Raw genomic sequence first — 16,145 nt, forward strand, 5'->3', positions numbered from 1 at the left:
CTAGATAAGAATAAATGTTCAAAAATTATTTTACCTTTGCAATTTATAATTCTTATTTAATATATAATTTTAAATTTGTAATCTATAATTTAACAACACTAAAAATTTAAAATTTATAAGGCCATAATTTTTAATTTATTATTTTCAATTAAATTAAATTTATAATTTATATTTTTTATTTAATACATAATTTTAAATTAACAACACTAAAAAAATTTAATTTATAAGGCCATAATTTTTAATTTATTATTTTTAATTAAATTAAATTTATAATTTATAATTTATATTTTTTATTTAATATATAATTTTAAATTAACAACAATAAAAAAATAATTTTATTTAATATATAAATTTAATTTTTTAACAACACTAAAAAAATTATAGGGCCATAATTTTTAATTTATTATTTTTAATTAAATTTAATTTATATTTTATATTTTTTATTTAATATATAATTTTAAATTAACAACACTAAAAAAATAATTTATAAATGTTCAAAAGACTATTTTACCATTTTTCAATTGTTTATTAAGTAATAGCATGACGATAAAATGGACATTTCAAACATTAGTCACATGGGATACCAATCCCATGGAAATAATCCCACCTCCCCCCTAGGATACAATAATTCGTCATATGAGGGACTAATAGTCCGGAAGGACTATTAATCCGGAGCAAAAAATTGAACTAAACAATGGACTGGACTAATAGTCCAATCCCATGGAATAATCCCTCAAAACAAACACACTCTCAGCGTCTATAGGCCAGCCTCAATTCTAGTTAGCCTGGTAAACGGTACTAGTTCTGATGTAATTTCGATATTAGAACTACTATTATTATACTCTGCAAAATGTGGTGAAAACAAAAACAAGTTCTTGTATTCCTAAGAGTTTCTGTTGTAGAACCCTGACTGCATTACTACAACCCGAGTAACTAGTTTCATTATTTGACCCAAATATATAAGAGGTGATGTAGAAACTAACCAACCTCACATAAGTGAAAAACAAATCATGAAAACAAAAGATAGTTTGGTCAACATTATTATTAACGACTACACTAGATGAAGCTTCATACTGAGCACCATTAATCTCAATTTTTTTTTTCTTGTGCAATGAATCATTTGCCACTTATGCCTATAAAATCAAATAATTTAATAACAATCACAATTAACAAAATTTATTTGCAAAAATTTATTTACTGAGAATTTGGGATAACAACAATCACGACTAACAAGCTTGCAACAATCAAGACTATAACAATCACAAAAAAAAGGAAATGCAAGTTAAATGAAATTTCAAGTCACTCAACCCTTGTGGAGGAGGTGGTGGTGTAGCTGGTGTGGTGATTCTTGGGGTGGAGCTTGTGATGGTGGGACTATTTCCATCTTTATCTTAGGAGGAAGTGGGACACTCTTAGTCTCAATTTGTGGAACATAGGTAAGTGACGAGATACGTATATATATAGATATGCATATATGAGCCAAGTGTTGTAAATGACGAGATGTTGCATTGTCATCCAAGATTACCAAGAATGGCGGTAAAGGAAGGGAGGATATGGCATTGTCAACTTTAAATGGATTTTTTTTTTTTTTTTTTTTGTGTGTGTTTTAGGAATACATTGATTTTGAATAGTTTGATTTTTGTGCAGTTTAGGAATAGTTTGATTTATGTTCATTTTGAAAAGGTATAATTGAATATTATTAATTGAAATAATGATGAGAATAGAGAGCATATATGTTGGGTAATTGATTGAGACTGATAGCAAATTGAGAAGTGTTCTACTTTATGCATTTGTTAAATTCATTGAGAATGTTGTTATATATTGTTGTTGGTTATACTCTAATATTACCTAATTGGATTATTTGATAAAGATAACTGTTATTGGCAATCGATGGACAATTGCATTGTTATAGAAATATTTCAACCTAGAGTGAATTGAAACCTGTAAGAGGGGTTAACTTGAGCCCACTAAATTAATTAAGCCCAATTAGAAAGTCTAAGATTGGTGGGCCCGAATTTATCGCAAGTCCAAGATTGGTGGGCCCGGATTTATCCCCATCAAACGGGCCGAATTGCTCTAAACCTCAAAAGGGGTTCAGATCCACAAACTTAGAGACTTACTTGGGCCCAGACTCGAAATGGTATTGATCAAGCCTAGAGATCCGAGGCACTCTAGCTTCGAACAGATTCGATTGCAATCAAGAGGGCGCTCAATTGGTGAGTCCCAAAACATTTGCAGACTTGGAGCATTCTGGGATCAACCCACCAAAATCATGAGTAAGGTTAGAGCCCGAACAAAGGGCCCAAATCCCGAGGACAAGGGGTGGAGATGAATTCACTCATCAGTTAATTTAGCCTATATCCGGGTCGATGTGGCATGACCCCGGGGGGTCCATGAGACTCGGCAATATTTAGCGGCGGGGGATCCTCTAGGATTATTCTTGACCCTTTGTGATGATTGGAGATCATTGGTTAGATGTGGGTAAGAAGAAGGGCTCGCCAAGAGGTTAATCTCCTCTTCGGGGTTTTTTTCATCCTCAAAGAGGTCAGACAAGGTGGTTAGAGAGAATATTTTCCATGTGCCTAGCACATGGGCTCCATCCTACATCATGAGGTGCCTATAAATAACACCCATCCATAGCTTTACAAGGGATGGATTTTGGAGAGACAACTCTTGGGAAAGAACTAATTTCCCTTCTCCATTATCAACATTGAGAGTGAAAATGAGAGATCTATGGGAGAGCCTTGCCATTATTCTCTCTCTAATTACTTTGCCTTCTTCTTCACCCAATCTCTTATCTTCATCATCTCTTTGCTTTTGTGTTCCTAGTTGTGATTGTTGAAGAATCTAAGCCTCTCATCATTTCGAAGAGAATTCGAGTTTTCTTCAAAGATCTTCAAATATTCCAACAATGTTCTTGAACCCTCTCATACATTTGGCGACTCCACTAGGGAGGCTGATTGGTTAATGGCCTCAACGAGATCCTGAACCCACATAACTCCAGCAAGAATAGCTGGAGAAAATGAAGTTCATCAACAAGGATCCTCTACTGGTGGTGATGAGAGGACCATGGCTCCAAATCAACCACTTTTACTCGAAGCCATTCAAGGACTTCAAAATACTCAGCAAGAGATTCTTACCACTCTTCATAATCTCACTCACACTATGTTGGTGATGAGTTCTAATTTTGCACCCGCGCCAAATGGAAATCAAACTAGCGGTGAAGTTATCCCCGCTGGAGTGCAAAATTAAACCCAAGGAAAAATAGACCTCTGTCAGCTTGTGGCTCATGGCAACATAACAGCAGCAACACATGCTCAAGCCATAGTAAGTGGCAGCGGTTTGCCCACGCCCGGGCTCCATGGTGTGCCAAGCCAAGATCCAATGGTGACTAGGGGAGGTTCTGGTGTAATGAATGGCACTCCGGCGACTGTTGGTGTCCAAACAAATATAAAGGGCATGATGGCGCAAAAGGGAGCCCTGTCCGTACCTAATCTTACTCCACTACCAGTAAATGTTACTCAAGTACCGAGCAGGCCTCCTTTGGTGCCGAAAACAAATTTGCAATCCCAACTCGGTATAGCTGCTATGTGCAGTGGACTTTATGGGCCCCAATTCAATGTCTCGTCACCAACTGGCTTGTCCATAGGTGCTAATCAACAATATCGTCAAGTGTCTTCACCAATGATGAATTCTCAACACCAGAATGGCCAAGCCGCTCCTAGCTCAATCTTCGGGTCTATAGGCCAAGTTTCGAGAATGCCGACATCAACTTTCTTCCTCAACAGTTTCTCACTCTTGCCAATGTGCAAGCTATGTTCGATCTTGAACGGGGCAAGAGGACTTTACCCTTTTTGCCTGACCCGGATGTCAAGCCACCATACCCTATTCAGATGCTGAGCTATCCATACCCTGAGGGGTGTACAGTGCCGAAATTAATCAAATTCGATGACAAATAAGGAAATGCCCGAGAACATGTTGTGCGGTTTATCGAGACTCTAGGCATTCATGGTTCAAACCACGTCCTTCGGCTAAGAGAGTTCTCTAAGTCCCTCACTGACCGAGCATATAGTTAGTATGTTAATTTGGTCCCAAACTCTATCCGAAGTTGGGAGGAAATGGTCAATAAATTCTATTTTAAGTTCTTTCAAGTAGTGGAGAAGGTGACCACACTTACATTGTGTAAGAAAAAACAATGAGAAAGTGAGGACATCCTTGATTATGTCAAAAGGTTTCAAGACAAGGCGGTGGATTGTCATGAAGCTGTGAAGGAGAGTTATCTGGTTCAAATCTGTCTAGAGGGGGCATTGAACATATACGAATTGTTTTTGGTTAATCACAAGCTACCCACCTTCTCAGCACGGATAGAAGCAGCTTGGAACATTAGCACTCCTCAAGCTCAGGAGTCCCGATTTAAGGCCAGTTACAAGACTAGCTTTAAATCGTCTCGTAGACCTATTGTTGCTACTACCTTTGCCCAGACACCCCAAAGTCATAAGGAGGGGGTCATAGAGGCCAGAGGAGGAAGCAATATAGTGGTGAAAAGGGCAACATTTCTTATCCATGTGGAATCGAGGCGGTAAAAGCTCTAGTTAAGGAATAGGTGGCCGGCGGAGAGCTAAAATTGCCTTATGTCAAGGAAATTCCATCAAAGAAGGACTGTGAGAACCCCGATTTTTGCGTCTATCATCGCACATTGAAACATCTAACAGAGAAGTGTTAGACTCTCAAGAAAATTTTTGGAGATAAAGTCGAGGCAGATGAATTGAGGTTCAAAAAGCAAGGAATTCAAGACATCCGAGAACAACCATATCCTCAGCACTGAGACAATGGCAAGAACGTTGCTATAATAGTATATGAAGGCCCGATGATTGAGGCTATTTCCAATCTCGATGATGACGATTATTAGCTGGACAACAGCTTCGAGCCTGAGGGTGAACAAGTTTACTATGGAAGTGCTCTCGATCCATAGGGTAAAGCCTTTATGGCTCATGTTGAAGGTCCCTTCGATCCAGAAGAAGGAGAAGAATACTACGGACGAGGAGGACACCGTATTTATGTGGCATCCTATTTTGAAGAGACCGAGGAGATGGTTAACTACGAACCTCCAAGAGTGGAGAAAGATCCGGATCACTGTGTCAAAACCCTGCAAGACTGTGTAAAGTTCAAGCAATTCTTCGATCAACATGGACTTTCCAGGAAGGCAAGAACAAAAATCACCAAGCCCATCATCAATATACCTGAGACACACCACGAGGAATACATGCCAACTGAGGGATCTATCCCGAGGAAGGTAAAAGAGCAATCTAGTGCCATTAAATTCTCTGAGATTGATCGGAAGTATCCCTTTTCTCACAACCGCCCACTTTATGTGACTCCTTATATTAACGGAGTTGAGTGCAAAAGGGCCTTTCTGGACAGTAGAGCCTCTATCAACATTATGACCTGTGCTACTCTAGAGAAGGTCGGAATCTCTAACGGGTGCATTGTGAAGCAGCCAATAGTCATTACTGGCTTCGGTAGAGAAATGAGAGTTACTATAGAATGTGTAACAGTTGATTTAGCCGTCGAAGAGATTCGCTCGGCCACCAAATTTCATATTATCGATTTCGAGGCAAACTATCACATCATTCTAGGCAGGACCTAGATGCGTAGATATGGGCTGTACTGTTGAGTCATCATTAGTGTGTTAGGGCTAAATGGGGAAACAAGATGGCGATGATTCAGGCTACAGAAAGGCCTTTCGAGACCTATGAAGCTCATTATTTTGATGCTATATACTTCACTGAATTGTCTGTTGAAGAAAATCCTACCATCTCTAAACCTTGAGGGGTCAAAATTCCTCGTTGGGAGGATATCAAAGATGACAAGGAGCCAAAGGCATAATCAAGGAAGCGGGCGACGTCTCGACCAGAAAGTTCGCCTATTCCTCGGAAGGTGATGAAAGTTTGAGAATGAGGTGAGATGGTGTGCTATTTGTGAATGTGTGGGGAGTCAGTTTCTTTAGCAACCGACTTCGAGTCAAAAGAAGAGCCCTCTGACGACGACATAATAATAAAGCCTAAAGTAGCTTCAAAATGCATGCAAAACGGGCTGAAGCCTCAACCCAAACAGCTTGTTGAAGTAGATCTGAGTGATGGGCAAGATGCTCAAGGTTGATATTCAGAAGTTCAAGCTTTAGCCCAGAGAAGCGGGAGCAGTTGTTAAAGTTGATAAGCTGGTGCTCAGATGTGTTTGCTTAGTCATATAAGGAAATGCCTCACTAGATCCTGGCCTAGTCTCCCATTATCTTGATGTGTTCCCAAGCTCTAAACTAATGAAGTAAGCTGCTCGAAAATATCACCCAGATCTCGAAGAGAAAATTAAGGAGAAGATTGAAAAGTTCAACAAACAGGTTTCATTCGGCCAATACAGTACCCCACATGGTTGGCAAACATAATGCCAGTGAAGAAGAAAAATGGTCAAATCAGAGTACGTGTAGACTTTCGAGATTTGAACAAATCTTGCCTGAAGGATGAATTCCATCTACCTCACATCGACACTCTCGTGTATGCTACCTTAGGACACCAGATGTTCTCATTCATGGATGGATTCAATAGATACAATCAGATTAAAATGGCCGAAGAGGATGCAGAAAAGACTACTTTTAGAACACCTCTTGGAAACTTCTTCTATACAGTCATGCCTTTCGGACTCAAGAATGCTGGAGCAACTTACGAAAAGGCTATGACTGCAATCTTTCATGATATGATCCATCATGAGGTGGAATATTATGTTGATAATCTAGTGGTGAAATCCAAGAAAGAAGATGACCATCTCCGAGACCTTGAGAAAGTATTCAAGAGGTGCCAGAAATTCAGAATGAAAATGAATCCTCTCAAATGTGCTTTCGGGGTAACGGTCGGGAAGTTTCTCAGGTTTCTTGTACATAGACATTGTATCGAGGCAGATGAAGACAAGGTCAAATCTATCAAAGCAATGCCTCCCCCGCATTCTCAGAAGGAGTTAAAGAAGTTCCTCGGGAAGGTGTTTTATATTCGGAGGTTTATCCCAGCACTTGTAGAGATCTCTGCCCCCTTCAGCTCTTTGTTAAAAGGAGACGCCAGGTTCGAGTGGAACCAAGAGCACCAAAAGGCCTTCGAAAGAATTAAGGTGGCCTTGGCCTTGCCTCAGACCATGATAGCCTCGCAGCCCGGGATGCCTCTAATGTTGTACCTAACTTCAACCTCCAAGTCCATAAGGGCATTATTGGTCCAAGATGTAGATGGAGTAGAACGCTCGGTGTATTACATCAGCCAAAAAATCTAAGGAGCAGAAGTTCGATATACCCCGGTGGAGAGACATTGTTTAGCTTTGGTATTCACCGCCCAAAAGCTCAGACATTACTTCTTAGCACATTAGATTCAGATTGTTACTAGAAACGATCCAATTCGATACTTCCTCAGCAAGCCTACTCTAACCGGGAAGGTGGCAAAACGGTTGTTAGTACTAGGTGAATTCGAGATGACATGTATAGCTCCCAAGGCAATCAAAAGCCAAGTCTTAGCCGATCTCCTTGCCTAATTTCCAAGTAGCGACTATGAACCAGTGAATGAAGAACTAAGAGGAGAAGTGCATGCAGTTATGGTTTCCAAGAAAAGCTTTTGGACATTGAGCTTTGATGGAGCAGCAGTCGGAGGGAAAGGTGGAACTGGGATAGTCCTTACAAGCAAAAGTGGGAAAAAATGGTATTTGTCTTATAAACTAGAGTTCCATTGTTCGAATAATGAAGCCAAGTATGAGGCTCTTATTTTAGGCTTGATAGCAGCTGAGAAGCACAGTATCAAGAAGATTCGAATTCGGGGGGACTTGAAGCTAATAGTTAAGCAAGTTTCGGGATAGTTCGTCTTAAAAAAGCCTGCCTTGGCCACATACCGCATGACAGTCCAAAGGCTTCTTGACAAATTTCAGAAGGTCGAAATAAAGCATGTGCCTCGCTCCGACAACAAGTTTTTAGATTTCCTCGTAACACTAGGGGTAAGAGTTGACACTCCCGAGGAGGAGGCGACAATCGTTATCAAGAAGAGAACGGAGCCTTCAATAATTCCCAAGAACAAAGACCTTCCGAAGCACTGGAGAGAAGAAATCCTCAAACAATTCAGAAGCAAAGTCAGAAAATTGTCTATGGCCAAGCTTGCTTAATTCCTGATTATCCAAGGTGAACTTTACTTCAGGAGGAATACCAAATTTCTAGTCCGGTGTGTTGGCCAACAAGAAGCAAGCTTCTGACTACAACAAATTCTTGAAAAGCCCTGCAGGGACGGGGATATTAGTCTGTACAGAAGAATTCAAAAGCATGGCTACTATTGGCCCGTCATGGAGAATGCCTCCAATCAACTACAGAAAGAATGCCCCAAATGTCAGTCATACATCCGGGAGGATGAGAGTTGCTTTATAGCGATCCCGGTTGTCCCTTTACTGTTCTGTTGTATTCCGGACTCGGTTCCGTGATGTTGGTGGTGGTATACCTTGTTGTCATCCTTTAATTCCACTTGATTGAGTTTTAGGATGTATTGGGCAGAGTTGTTATAGGTTGGTTAGGCTTTGGTTTCAATTCTTTGTTGCCCAGTTGTTAGGAGGTCCGCTCGAGTGGGTCTTCTTGCGCTCGAGCGGAGATTGTACGCTCCCAGTTTTTCGTGTCCCTGCAAAACTTCTGCAGGTGTGATTTTTACGCTCGAGCAGGTTTCTTTGCGCTCGAGCGGTGGCACTCGAGCGGGTACTTTGGCGCTCGAGTGGGTAGTATTTTTTGGTGTAAGTTCTGGGAAAGGGAAATCTACGCTCGAGCGGACTGGTTTTTGCGCTCGAGCGGATGTACTTTATTCTTATGTCTTGGCGCTCGAGCGGGACTTATTGCGCTCGAGCGGACCTAGTTTTTGTTCTTGACGCTCGAGCGTTGTGTTATCCGCTCGAGCGGGAATGTCGTATATCAGTTGACAGCTGGACATTTTAAAATCACTTTTTACATTCACACTCTCTCTCTTACTTTTCCAAAACGCCATTTAAGAGCTTCTCTCTCTAGAACCTTGCCTTCTCTCTAGGTATTGATCTAGTTAGAGTTGTTTCCTCACCTTTGGCCTTTACAAAAAGGTTGTTGATCGTCGAGGGCTATCTTTTGATCCGAGAAACTTGTGATTTGGAGCAACTTCGTTTTTATCATCTTCTTCGTTGGGTGTCAACTTTTGAGGTAGGGATTCCTACTCACTCTTATGGTCTTTGACCTAGATTTTTGGTTGTTTTGATAAAGTGTTGAAGTTGGGAAAATTTTGGGACTTAGGGTTTCAAAATGTGTTAAAGAGGGTTTTGTGATTTTGGGCTCATAATATGTATTTTGGGTTTCAAAGTGGTGTAATTGATGTTGGTTGTTGAAATATAGACCATTGGATCAATATTGGGAAATGGGGTAGAAAACCCTAATTAGTTGTATAAATTAATTGATATGATTAATTCAAGAAAATGGTGGTTATATGGAATTGAGTTGGAAATAATGAAATTACCTCATTATATGGTTGAATAGTAGAGTTAGATTTGTTAATCGCTCACTTTTGAAAACATTGATATTTTATCTGTTGGAGCTTTTATTATCTGTTTAGAAATAATTGCTTGGGCTACCGGTAGAGGGTAGTTTTGATTGTTGTAGATAATGCATGATGATTAGGCAAACTAAAACTAGTCAATTGGATATGTCATAGAATATGACGGTTGATAGAATACATTAACGTTATGTATTGATTGATTATGTATATGACCTTTGTGTATATACGCTGTGTGTGCGGGAAGAGATAGGGGATGTACTCCACGGTTTAGGGGAAGATAGGGGATGAACCTCTAAACCGGATGTTGTTTGGGAGGAGATAGGGCATGGACTCCACTGACACAGCTCATATGCTTGTCAGATAATGTATTGATATAGCTCATATGCTTATCTTTGGAAGTGTTGATACAGCTTATTTGCTTATCGTTGGAAGTGTTGATATAGCTAATATGCATATCTGTTGAAATGTGGATACAGCTTGTATGCTTATCTGTTGAGATGTTGACACAACTAATATGATTATCTATTGAAAAATGGGAAATGTCTAATATGAGTCACTGTCTCATAGAAATGGTTGGCCAGGTTCTGAGCCGTTGATGTAAATTGTGAAATTGATAAGAAATGGAAATTGAAATGAAATATGAACATGGTGGTCATGAAATGGAAATGGGTTATGAATTGATTTATAGAAATTGAACATTTATCAATTGCTAATGTCTTAGTCATTGCTCATACTGTGTTTAGCATATCTCTACTGGGCGTTGGCTCACCCTTTATGGGACATTATTTTCAGGTACAGGTAGTATGCCACCTCCAAGGACTTAGCTTGGATGATGATGAGAGTTGAAGACTCTTTTTGTTTATTTTGATGTATTACATGTAAATTCAAGCCAAGGGCTTAATATGTGTTGAGTTAGTACTCTTTCTTTTTGTAACCAAGTGTTAACTTGGAAAGCTGTAAGCCTATAGGGCATTTGCTTTTGTTGTTAACATGTAATACAGTTGTAAGGATTACTCTGATGAATAGAAATAGTTGGTTTCTTTTATATCGATGCATGTCTAACGTGATGGGTTTTATGTATTATTTTGAGGGCGTTACATGCTTCGAAATTAATACCCCGGACTGAAGAAAAGTCTACATTGACTATCTCAAGGAGGGGACATTACCTGAGACCCGATGGACATTGCACATCTCAAAAGGAGAGCGAGACGGTACTTTTTTGATCAAAACAAGCTTTACAGAAGAAGCATTGAGGGCACTCCCCTAAGATATCTTTCCAAGGAGGAGTCGGAACTAGTCCTCTGAAGAGCCCATGAAATTGAACATCAAGGAGGGGCTCGGTTGTTCGAGCAATTGATACACCTTGGGTATTATTAGCCAACCATGGATTTAGATGCCTCCTACCACATGAAAAGATGCCAGACTTGTCAGAAACACGGAAACTTGATCCATGCGCCGGTTATAGATCTACATAGCATCCAAAGACCGTGGCCATTTCATACTTGGGCTTTTGACCTTATAGGGCCTATCCCTTCACCATCCAAAGGATATAAATGGATCCTTGCAGCCACCGAGTTGAGCACAAAATGGGTCCAGGCAATCTCTTTGAAAAATGCTACTGGGCTCGTAGTCGCAAACTTTATCAAGGAAAATATCATTTGCAGGTTCAAAGTACCGAACATTATCCTTTCGGACAATGGCACACCCTTCATAAACAAGCATGTGAAGAGCCTTCTAGAGACTTACCAAGTGAGGCGTCACAAATCAACGCCCTATTACCTGAAAGGGAACGGGCAAGCGGAGGCCACGAATAAGACCTTGATAAGAATTCTGAGTAAGATGATGGATAAATTTGGTGAGACTTGGTTTGAACAGTTGATAGTAGCCCTATGGACATATCAAATCTCAAAGAGAAAGCTAACTTAAGCAACTCCTTACTCCCTTGTGTATGGGTCCGAGGCAGTGTTACCTATAGAGTTGGAGACACCATCTGCTCAGATGGCTCTCGCCTCGGGAATGGTACTTGAGCCTCAAACCACCAGACTGGAGGCATTAGAGGAAAAGCAAGATAGGGTCGCTAAAGTCATGGAAAGGTATCATGATTCCATCGCTTGAGCCTATAATGAGATTGTGGTGCCAAGAAAGTTCGAAGAGGGTGATCTAGTATGAAAGACCCAATCATGTGAGGACAACCCCTGCCCAAGTTTCTCCAAAATAGAAAGGGCCCTACAAGATGGTTCAAGCAAGCTCAAGCGGGTACTACAGGCTCGTAAGGGTTGAAGATGGCTTCTGAACAGGCCCACTCAATGCAAAGTTCATCAAGCGTTATTATCCATAAATTGACTTATCTGTGTTAAATCTCGTTTTCATTTTTCTTGCTTTATCTAAAAGTTGTATTTCCCTTATGTTATGAAGAAGTTGATTGTCTGTTTTTTGTGATGAATATTTTATACTTTTGTCAAGAAAGTTGAAGAATTAATGAGAATATTTCAGCTTTTATGAACATGTGCATGTAATTGTTATTTCCATTGTATTATTTGAGATAAATGTTTTATCAAATAGAACGAGAAAACAGTGAGAAAATTTCCACAAACAAAACTTTTGTCATTTCATTACATTATCCTAGATAAAACATTTTTTTATCGCAAGGGGCCAGAAAGTAAAGCAAAAACAACTCAATCTCCTCTAAAAACACCCTCAAAGAAGTAACCCGTCACATCTACATCCTGTGGACAAGCAGTAAAGTGTGCCCCTAAAGCCTCCAAGGTCTGAGCATAGCCCAACTCAAGTTCATGAAAACTTGCCTTTGTCTCATCTATAAAGGTTCGATAAGAGGCAAGCATAGAAAAAACTTTTACCCATCGATTGGCTTTCGAGGCTATATCCAGGCGTTTCCAAAGCCAAGATAGATCCACTTGATGACGCTCCATGTCAGAGATCCCCTGATATGCTATCTCGACTACTTTCCCGTTAAGGTCACATAGTCGTTACCTATCCAAGCTATGTAGGATGGTGGCAAAAGACTCGAGTAGAGCAGTCTAAATGAACGAACATTGGCAAGCAAATGAAGTAAAGGTCTTAGGGTAACTCAAATGCACAAGTTACAAAACCGACGCAAACTCAGAAGCTACCCAATAGTGGAGAAATGGTACATTGCCAGAAGCCGGAGGAGGAACTGGAGCCAGAAAGGTATTAGTCTCAAGAACCTCCCTAATTTCTATCGGGTTAGATAAACCACCCCGAAGGGATAACTTCCAGGAGAAGTCCCGACCCTGAGAATACGGGCCGATGAGGGGAAAGGCCAAAAACATCATTATCAAAGTGGAAATCACTAAGATTTAGATCCAAAACTTTCGAAGGCACTTGCGATAAAGAGCCTCTAGCAATCGTCTCAAAGCCAGGAGTGTCCCCTCAAGAGGGAGAGCCATGAGGAGTCACCAAGAGAGTCGGAGCAGAGTTTGAGGCAGGTGAAGGCGGGACCCCGGTAGCGGCTCACACTAAAGAAAAGAGAAGGAAGTCTTATTAAGGGTAGGGAGCAGTAAAACCATTTGAGCAAAAAGTTCTCACAGATAGAAGCACATGACAAACTTCAAAAAGCAAGATTACCTGAATGAGAATCATTACGCAAAGCTGGGGCAACTAGAGGGTTCCTAGCATCAACAAAGTCACTCGGCTGTACGGGGGGCACCTGATCAATCTTAACATCTAAAGAAGCCAGACCAGTATCATTCATCCCCGAGGAAGAAAGGAAAGCTAGAGGATGAGAATCACCATAAGTGCCAGAGTGAGTCTTAGAAACTTCTAACATATCCACCTCCACACTACTTATAGCGATCCCGGGTTTACCCTTGTTGAACAGTGATCCGGACATGTGTCCGTGGATGTTAGTAGTTGATTATTATCTTGTTTACATCCTTTCTTACTTTGTATTTGAGTTATAGGATGTGTTGGGCAGGTTTGTTGCAGGTTGGTTGAGTTTAGAAACCAAAACTAGTTGCCCAGATTTTGACCTGTCCGCTCGAGCGGGGGTGTTGGCGCTCGAGTGGGAATTGCACCCATCCAGTATTTCCTGTGCAGTGTTGGACGCTCGAGCGTGGTATTGGCCGCTCGAGCGGGGTCGTGTGAGTGCCGCTCGAGCGGGGAGTTGGAAGCTCGAGCGAAGACCTGGTTCTGTAAAAGTTCTGGGAGTGTGTATCCGCCGCTCGAGCGAGATTGTTGACGCTCGAGCGGGTCGACTGGGTTTAAGTTCCGTGTTTTAACTTTTCAAATCACTTTTTCACTTTCTCTTCTCTCTCCTACTTTTCCAAAACCACCATTGTTGAGCCTCTCACTCTAGAACTCTACTTTCTCTCTAGGTTTTGATCTAGTAGGAGTGATTTGCTCATCTTTGGCCTTTACAAAAAAGTTGTTGATCGTCGAGGGCTACATTTTAATCTGAAAATTTCGGGATTTGGAGCACGTTGGGTTTTTTCATCTTCTCCTTTGGGGCTCCGAATTTGAGGTAGGGATATCCTACTCCTCTCTATGGATTTTGTCTTTAAATTTTGGTATTTTGAGATGTTGGGGTTGGTTTGGTAATCTTGTGAAGATTTGGGGCTTTTGTGTTATTTTACAAAGGTTGGGGTTTTATTTATAATAAACCTAGATGTATGTTTGGTATAGAGAAATGAGATAAATGTTGAATCATTGATGAAAATGGGACCTAAGGGTTGAAATGGTAATTATGGAAAATGACCTAATTACATTGTTAATTAATTGAGATAATTAATTGTGAGAAATGAGGAAATGAAATGGAATTGTTGAGATTGGGAGTGCATGGGGTTAAAGGGTGTAGTTGAATTGTTTATCACACACCGAATTGAAATGTTGATTGAATATCTATTCGTGCATTTATTTTCTGTTTAGAAATAATTGCTTTGGGCTATCGGTGAAGGATAGTCGTGATTGTTGTAGACAATGCATGATGATTAGGCAAACAGAAACTAATCAATGGAATGTGTCATGAAAATTGACGGTTGTTAGAATACATTAACTGTATGTATTGAGTGATTGTATATAGAACCAATGTGTTTGTATACGTTATGTGTAGAGGAGGAGATGGGGGATGTACTCCGCGGTTTAGGGGAAGACGGGGGATGTACCTCTAAACCGGATAGTGTTGGGAGAAGATAGGGGATGAACTCCGTAGATACAGCTCATATGCTTGTCTAGAGAAGTGAAGATAGAGCTCTTATGCTTATCTTTGTGAAGTGTGGATATAGCTTATATGCTTATCTGTGAATGTGGGATATTGTTGTTATACATATCTGTTGAGAATGTGGATATAGCTTATATACTTATCTGTGAATGTGGGATATAGTTTTTTTTTATACATATCTGTTGAGATGATGATAGAGCTAATATGCTTATCCGTTGAAAAAGGGAAAATGAAAAGTAACTTGGACTCATAAGTCGTATGACATAAATATGTGATTTATGTGAATGTATGTGTGTTGGCCATCTATCAATTGCTAATCTTTTAGTCATTGTTCATGGTTGGTTTAGTGTATTTCTATTGGGCTGTGGCTCACCCTATATGGGAATATCATTTTCAGGTACAGGTAGCATGCCACCTCCAAGGACATAGCTTGGGAGGCTAGAGGCGGACATACTTTTGTCGTTTTATTTTTGATGTATTACATGTAAATTCAAGCCAAGGGCTAAATATGTAAATGAGTTAGTACTCTTTTGTTGTAACCAAGTGTTAACTTGGAAAGCTGTAAGCCCGTAGGGCATTTTGCTTTTGTTGTTAACATGTAATACTTTTGTAATGAAACTCTGATGAATGTAAGGTTGTGGGACTTTTATATATCAATGCATATTTATTTGATGGGTTTAATGTAGTTTTTTGAGGGCGTTACACTACTCCTAGAGGGGCACCTTATTTCTACACCGCCTTTGGAAGTGTGTCCCTTTGTACCACCAGAAGCACACCTTATCTCTGCACTGCCTCCCGAAACATGTCTCGGAGCATCAATCCTGGCGACATTAGTCCCTTCAACAATCTCAACACCAGAGCCATGTTTCTCAATAATCTCAACATTAGAGTAGTGATCCCCGATAACTTCGTCGCTAAGATGGTGCTTCTCCCTTACAACTGAGCGATGAGAAGAATATTTGACCGATGGAGAGGCATCCTCAATCGCAATAGGCCAGTGACGACGCACGCGTGGGACAATGTCACAAAAGTGATCAGAAGACTCAGCCTCATCATTATTTATAGCTGCTATAGGAGGGGTGCGCATCTTCACGAGCCGTGTAAAAAAAGGAAGAGTGTCATCCAGGTCTGAGTCTAGCCCAATAGAGGTAACATGGCCGATGTCCATAGTACCGAGAACATCAACAACCGAGGGATAAAAAGATGGAGTAGGGTCCTGTATAACAAGGAAAGTAAAAAGTGTTCATTTAAAAAGATATGGTCATGAGAGGAAAAATAATTACAAATCAACGGAAGAACTAACATGTTTATCTAGTACCTGATGGAGCCTTTTAGAAGGGCGAGGAGTAGAAGGACTAGCATCGGAAGCCTGCTTA

This window comes from Camellia sinensis, chromosome 2 (assembly GCF_055761805.1).
Source record: "Camellia sinensis isolate YWXY chromosome 2, ASM5576180v1, whole genome shotgun sequence".
Taxonomy (NCBI): Eukaryota; Viridiplantae; Streptophyta; class Magnoliopsida; order Ericales; family Theaceae; genus Camellia; species Camellia sinensis.